Raw genomic sequence first — 7749 nt, forward strand, 5'->3', positions numbered from 1 at the left:
TATACAGTCCTGCTTTTTCCCTTCTTAAAACATAAGCTGTTCCCTTGTTAAAACATCTTTGCATAAACACAATCTCTAATGTTTGCATGGTGTTTACTCAACAGGGCAGTGTTGCCAGACATTGAAGCTGTTTCCAATTTCCTCCCATTATAAATAACGCCTCGATGCACATCCTTGTACGTCCCAGTGGTGGGATTGCTGGGCCAAAGGGTGCGGATCCCCTGGCAGCTCACAGTCAAAATCTCCATAGTGTTTCTGCCTGACCCGACGCTGAAATGACCTCATACGGTTAAAGTGAGATTTCACTGCTATTTGTTATTTCCTAAAGGTTTGATTCATGACTAGAGTTCATTAGAGGGTTTTTTTTCTTCCCCCAGTTGTAGGAAACAGAAATCCACTCACTCTAGCACATGTCAAAAGGGGGTTGCGTCAGTTGGCAAGTAAAGCTAATATTCAGCTTTTTTAACCTAAAACAATAAAACAGCCAGGTATTTTACCAGCAAAATGGGTTTATTTGGGAATAGCAGAGAATTACAATTTGGGACATGGGTTCTACGGTAAGGCACAAGCAAGTGGGGAGAACAAAGGAGAGGGACATTCTTTTATAGAGGAGAAGGGAGAGTTGGGAGGGGATGTTATAAAGAGTCCAGTGGAAGAAACTGGGAACTTGAAGTTTAATTGCTTTTCTTTGGCTGATTTGTAACAGCCTTTTAGTGGCTGGACTGTTGCTGGGCAAGAAGAAATTCTTCCTTCCTCCTGATGGGTAGTAAAGCAGTAACCTTCTTCCTGTTGAAAATAGAAAGGTACATCTCTTCCTGTCCTGTCTATAATTGCCCTAGAGAGGCAGGGCATGACAGCTCCCCCTTCTGGCCGCCCAACTTCATTTTAAATGAGGCTTCCGTTTATTAATTTTCACAGCTTGGACAAGCTATCTTGCTACGTTGATTGTTGAGATACTAAATTATTTCTGTATTGGTTGCTAAATCATGCTGCCTCAAGATCTGCACATTTTCCACACTGTGACTGCTCTAACTTCCCCTTCACCCCACTTCCCAGACCTCCCAATACAGGGGGGAAAGAAGCCTTAATATCAGGCACAGCAATGAAGTCTTCTGATCGCTCAGTGCCCACGTCACTGGTTGTTAAATATTTTGATTAACCTTGGACACAAGCAACAGAAAAGCTGACTCAGATGGCTTAAACTGTAAAGGAAATTTGTAACTGGAAATTCCACACTTGGCTGGCTTCAGCTAAAGCTGACACATCTGTTGAGCAGTGTCACCAAGGACCCCATTTCTTTTCATCCCTCTGCCCCACCTTTTCCACCGGCAGTTCCCCAAGACAGCTGCCAGCAGCCTTTGGGCCAGAGGGACCCTCATTCATATCCCCCAGGTAAAGGGGAGCACCTTTGTCTCAGATTTCCCCAACAAAGTAATAAGGCTGACTCTGATTGTCCAGCGGAGGTCACACGGCCGTGCCAGAGCCAATCACTGTGGCCTGGGGTGGACCCAAATGCCCAGACTGGCTGAGCCAAGTCACATGTTCCTCAACAGTAATGCCCTTTGCTTGAAGCCACAGCCGAGGTTCAAGTTCCGTTTTTATCCAATTCCCGATGTCCTCCCTGCCTTGCTTCCCATAAAACAGAGATAGTAATGGCATTCACTTCCTAGGGTTGCTGTGAGGATTAAATGAGTTCATTAATGCCAAGCACTTAGAATGGTGCTCATACACAGAAAGCACTTAAATATTAGCTGCTGTTATTGTCAACAGATGTCTATTCTCAGCTCTCCAGGCTGCAATTCTCTGCAAGCTCCTTATTTTCTGTACTCCACCCTCTTTCTAGTTACCATTGCTAGATAACAAATCTCTCTAAAACACGGTGGCTTAAAGCAACAACAGTAAGCCTTTTATCTCTCACCATGTCTGTGGTCAGATTTTTGGGAAGGGTCCAGCTGGGCAGTTCTGCCTTGGGATCCCATATGGATGTAAATAGCTGGTGGCTGAAGCTGGGACAGTGGGGTGTCCCAGTTGAGGTACCAGCTGGGGGTGTGTGGGCAGCTCTCTCTCTCTCCTTGTAGTCACAGGGCTTCTCCATGTGGTCTCTCCATGTGGGTTGGTTTGGGCTTCCTCTAATCATGGTGGCCTCAGGGCAGTCAAAGTTCTTGCCTGGCAGCTCTGGTCTTCAGTGTCTCTGTTTCACAAAAGAGGCAGAAACAGCCTCACCTCTTCTGATCTAGCCTTGGGGATCATGCAGCATCACTTCTGCAACATGCTGCTGGTTATAAGCAACTCACAAGCCCACTCAGATCCAAAAAGAGGGCAGGCAAATCCCACTTCTCGTGAGAAAATGACAGTGAACTAGGCGAAAAACGTCCTGGTAATATTATGAAAATAATTTTAACTTTGTGCACAAAAGGTCTTGGGGACTCCCAGGGTACCCTGGACCAAACTTTGAGACCTGTTCTAAAGGCATTTATAAGCCTGGGATGGCTAGACATTCAATACGTGCTGCAGAGTACAGGACAACGCAGCCTCAAATGTCCAAAGTGCCCCTTTGGATGGATTGGTGTCTCTTTGATCCAGTTATCTGGGCCCTGGAGTGGGGTCTCTTGCGTATAAACAGGGTTGGGGGGGGGGTGTGTGGTGGGGGAGGCATCTCAACTACAATGTTCAACTTGGTACTAAATGCTGGAAACTGGGAGTTCCCTGGTGGCCTACCGGTTAGAATTCTGGGCTTTCACCATGGGACCCGGGTTCAATCCCTGGTCGGGAAACTGAGATCCCGCAAGCCACGCAGTGCAGCCAAATAAATAAATAAATAAATACTGCAAAACTCAGACATACAAAGAGACTCTGGAGCTACTGCCTGGGTTCTAATTCTCACTCCATCACTTCCTTGCTGTGCGACTCTGGGCAAGTTCCTTAACCACTCTGTGGCTCAATCAGGAAAATGGAGCCAATAACAGTATCCACCTCCCAGGGTTATTATGAGTTACCTTGGCTCATCGTAAGTGTTACAAGAGTGTTTTCTCTGAGTATTACTGTTACTCCAGTGACCATTCACATCCAAGAGGCCATCGATGGTAAGATGCATTGTTACTTCAAATCACCAGGAGAGAAAAAAAAAAACTGCCAGTTAAACTGTGACACACGAGCGTTGTAAGCTGCATTCTGATTTCAGAGGTGGTAACAAGTAGGGGAGGAAGGGGTCAATAAAATATGGTTTTATTGTGTGCACATGTGCACGGAAGAATTTAGCAGTAAGGACGTCCACCATAGCACTGTTTATAGCAGTAAATCATGCTCAAACTCCCACAACCACGGATCAATCACACTAGTTCTGGCGCAGCCACAAAATGTGAAGACTTTTTCAAAGACTGTTCCAAAACCCTGCGGCTCCTCAAAAGTGAATCTCCCTCTCTCTCTTTCATTCTTTCTCATCTCCTCTCTCTATCCCATCCTCTATCTCTGTCTGTCTCTCCTCTGTGGGTGCATAAAGTAAATAAAAAATAAAGCTCTTCTACAAAGAAAAAATCTCTGGAGGGAATTCCCTGGCGGTCCAGCGGTTAGGACCCCGAGCTTTCACTGCCGAGGGCCCGGGTTAGATCCCTGGTTGGGGAACTAAGATCCCACAAGCCGCGTGGCACACCCCACCCCCCCGCAAAAAAAGAAAAAAAAATCTCTGGAAAAATATGCCCTGACCCAATCTAGTGCCTTCTGACCCAACTGCGTGGAGAATGAAACGTGGGCTCCAGGCTGACCGGCTCCCAAGCCCAGCCTGGCCCATCTCCCACAGGCCTCTGCCATCCATTGCACAGCTGGAGCCAACCTGAACAGATGTAGCCAGAGAGGGGCCTTGTCTTCATCTACTGTCCATGTGCCCACCTGTCGTCCAACGAACACATCCCTGGTGTCTCTGGGGTCTGGACAGGGCCCAGCCCTCTCCTCAGAGTACCAGCCCCACATTCCAACACCTTCAGGATAAACTGATTTTTGGAGGTCAGGCAGGTCTCACTGTTTAGCCTGATCCTTATATTCAATTCTCTCTGTTGAAATACCTGGTGTGGTTTCTCTTTTCTCTTTTTTTTAAAATGTATTTTTAAATTATTTATTTATTTATTTATTTGGTTGCGCCAGGTCTTGGCTGCAGCAGGTGGGCTCCTTAGTTGTGGCATGCAAACTCTTAGTTGGGGCATGCATGTGGGATCTAGTTCCCTGGCCAGGGATCGAACCTGGGCCCCCTGCATTGGGAGTGTGGAGTCTTACCCACTGGGCCACCAGGGAAGTCCCTTCTCTTTTCTTGACAAGCCTCTGACTGACACCGAGTATGTCTTTCCCAAACTGTCAACATTCCCCTTCACACTTGTCCTCCTCCACCACCAGAGTCTTCCCCATCTCACACCAGAGCTGCACTTTCCACTGAGGAACTCAAGGCAGGAGCTTGGGCAACATGGAGGGCACCTTCCCCTCCTCACTCCACAGAGCCAACCCATCAACGAGTTGTGCTTACCTCCAAAACAGATGCTCCCCCCGCCTCCAACTTTTTATTTTGAAAATTTCTAAATGTGCACTAGAGGGACTTCCCTGGTGGTCCAGTGGTTAAGACTCCGAGCTCCCAATGCAGGGGGCCCGGGTTCGATCCCTAGTCAGGGAACTAGATCCCGCATGCCACAACTAAGATCCTGCATGCAGCAACTAAGACCCAGCACAGCCAAATTAAAAAAAAAAAAAAATGTGCACAAGAATTGCAAGAAGGACTTCCCCAGTGGTGCAGTGGTTAAGAATCCGCCTGCCAATGCAGGGGACATGGGTTCGAGTCCTGATCCGGGAAAATCCCACATGCCGCGGAGCAACTAAGCCTGTGCACCACAACTACTGAGCCTGTGCTTTAGAGCCCGCGAGCCACAACTACTGAGCCCACGTGCCACAATTACTGAAGCCCGTGCACCTAGAGCCCGTGCTCCACAACGAGAGAAGCCACTGCAATGAGAAGCCCGCGCACCGCAACGAAGACCCAATGCAGCCAAAAATAAATAAATTAATTAAAAAAAAAAAAAAAGAATTGCAAGAAAAGAAAGTCAGACAGAGAAAGACAAATATCACATGATATCACTTGTATGTGGAATCTAAAAAAATGATACAAATGAACTTATTTACAAAACAGAAATAGACTCACAGATACAGGAAACAAACTTATGGTTACCAAAGGGGAAAGGAGGGGGAGGGACACATTAGGAGTTTGGGATTAACAGATGCACACTACTATACATAAAATAGATTAAAAAACAAGCACCTGCTGTATGGCACAGGGAACTATATCCAATATAATAAAAAAAAAATCCAAAAAAGAATATATTTATAAAACTGAATCACTTTGCTGTACACCTGAAACCAACACAACATTGTAAATCAACTGTACTTCAGTAAAACGTTGTTTGTTTAAAAAAAAAAAACAATTGCAAGAAAAGTATAAGGGCTATCCACATATTCTTGATAGAGATTCACCAGTTTCAACAATTAGCTCTCTCTCTTTCTAGATAGATAGATAAATAGATATAGATATAGATACAGATATTGATAGAAAGTGAGAGTGAGATGACTAATTGTTAAAAACTGGTGAATATATATCGATAGCTATGTATATAGATATCTATAGGTAGCGAGTTGTAAATAGAAAAAGGTCTATTTGAGAATTGCTTGCAGTCATTTTGTGACATTTCACCCTTAATATTTCAGCAGACATGTCTCAAGAGCAAGGACATTTTCCTTCACAAGCACAATACCATTATCACACCAGGAAACTTTAAGATTAATATCATACTATAGTCCATACGCAAATTACCCTAACTGACCCACTAAGGTCCTTGACTTGATATCTTGATTTTATCTCCTAATCACGCTCTCCCCTTCCCATTGCTCCTGCCCTAGACTAAGTCATCATCACCCCCCCACCCTGACTCTCACCCTTGCTGGCCACCACATAATCCATTCTCCTCGTGGCAATCAGAGTGAACCTTTACACAATGTAAATCAGATCACGTCACCCCCCTGCTGAAAATTTCCAGTGGTTTCCCGTCCTTCTTAGACCAGAAGGCAAACTCTTGCCATGGCTTCCAACCATTAAATCACATATCTACTTGCTTATTTCTTTTTTTTAATCCTCTCATTAGAATATTAACTCCAACAAAGAGAGATTTTTTTGTTCCCCCCCCCCCCACTGCTATATCCCTAGGGCCTAGAACAGTAGCTGGCACAGGTGTTCAATACATATTTTTGAATGAAGGAATGAGTGAGCAAGTATATCTTCCCATTAGCCATCGTCCCAACCAGACTCTGAGGTCCCTGAGGGCAGGGCTTGTGTGTGTCATTGTGTATCCTCAGCACACAATACCTGATAGAAGCAAGTATTCCGAAAATGCTTGTAAAATTTAAAGAATACATAATGAAGGGAAGTAATCAGCGATTGCCTGCGGCTGAGGCTGGGAATGGGAATGGGAATTGACTGCAAGTGGGCACAAGAGGTCTTTTTAAGGTGACGTTAATGTTCTAAAATTGGATTGTAAAAAATAAATTAAAAGAAAAATTGGATTGTGATGATGGCTGTACAACTCTGCAGAAACAATCACTCAGCATCATTACATCACTTAAAACAGGTGAATTTTATGACATGTAGAATACACCTCAACAAAACTGTTAAACAAAACTAAGCAAAATATGTGTGAGGGACTAAATGAATGCTCCCTAGGAGGTGCCCTGCAGGCCGTCTGAACCTTACTCTGTGCTGCCCTGGGCGATGCTGGGGACACAGTGGTGACTAAGACAGCTCTTGCCCCTGGCTTCACAGGCCCAGTGACAGCCCAGAGGGTCAGGGCCAGAATGGATGGAGGAGACACAGGCACAGGGGTCAGGGCCAGGATAGATAGGGGAAGCACAGGGGGGACGTCGGAGATGCAGATGGGAGGAATCAGGGAGCACTCCCTAGCAGAGTGAACGCCTGAGCCAGACCCTGAAGGATGATGTTGTCCATGACTGTGACGCTAGTTTTTTTTTTTAAACACTTTTTTCTACCTTAGCATAGGTCTGGCGGGTCTCTGCTGCAGCCCACGAATCCGGCCATTCCGCGGGTTCCGAAGGACAGGGCCACACGGGGGTGCTGTTCTACTGCGCTCGGGGAGACTCTACCGTGATCCCCTTGGTCTTGCAGGAGCCCGAGGTCCGAGAGGCGCCTTGAGGGCGGGGGGTTGTTTGTCGGGGGAATGTTTCCGAAGAGACAGAGGCAACACGGGCGGCGAGTGGCCCTTCATAGGGTGGCGGAAGCAGCCCCGTGGAGCAGCAGATCGCCAGTGGGGCGGGGTCTGTTCTTGGTCCCCGGGAGGCCGCACCGCAGCGCGGAGCTTTCCAAAGAGCTCCGGAAAGGGTCGGGGCGCTAAGCGCAGTCTGGCATGGAAGGTTCCAAAATAGTCCTAGCCGCCCGGGGTGGTTCCTGGAGAGGAGGCGCCTGGGGGGGCGGAGCTTTCCAAAGCGAACCAGGAAGGGGGCGCTGCAGCCGCCTGAGCTGGACGTCGCTCTAAGCAAGCCCTCTATGGGGGGTGGGGGTGGGGGTGGGGGTGGGGGTGGGGGAGGAGTGCATCACGTGGTGTTAGGTGGGACGAGGCCACTGGGTTGGGCTGGTGCGTTAACTCCACGTCCCCGGGTCTATTCTGAGAGAGCCGAAGTTTGGGGGAAGTGAGAGTGGGAGGTTAATCCCAG

General features: G+C 47.2%; 1 long non-coding RNA gene across 2 annotated transcripts; it reads right to left on the minus strand.

Moving 5' to 3' along the window:
- Nucleotides 1–503: 503 nt before the first annotated feature.
- Nucleotides 504–7536, minus strand: LOC137752710 (uncharacterized). Of its 2 annotated transcripts, XR_011071268.1 has the most exons (4): nucleotides 7069–7536; nucleotides 2997–3099; nucleotides 1919–2191; nucleotides 504–786 (listed from the first exon to the last, which is right to left on the minus strand). It is a non-coding gene; the product is annotated as an uncharacterized lncRNA (long non-coding RNA). The 2 variants fall into 2 exon arrangements; XR_011071269.1 differs by lacking the exon at nucleotides 2997–3099.
- Between the last annotated feature and the right edge of the window lie 213 nt (nucleotides 7537–7749).

The sequence above is a fragment of the Eschrichtius robustus genome, chromosome 19, assembly GCF_028021215.1.
Source record: "Eschrichtius robustus isolate mEscRob2 chromosome 19, mEscRob2.pri, whole genome shotgun sequence".
Taxonomy (NCBI): Eukaryota; Metazoa; Chordata; class Mammalia; order Artiodactyla; family Eschrichtiidae; genus Eschrichtius; species Eschrichtius robustus.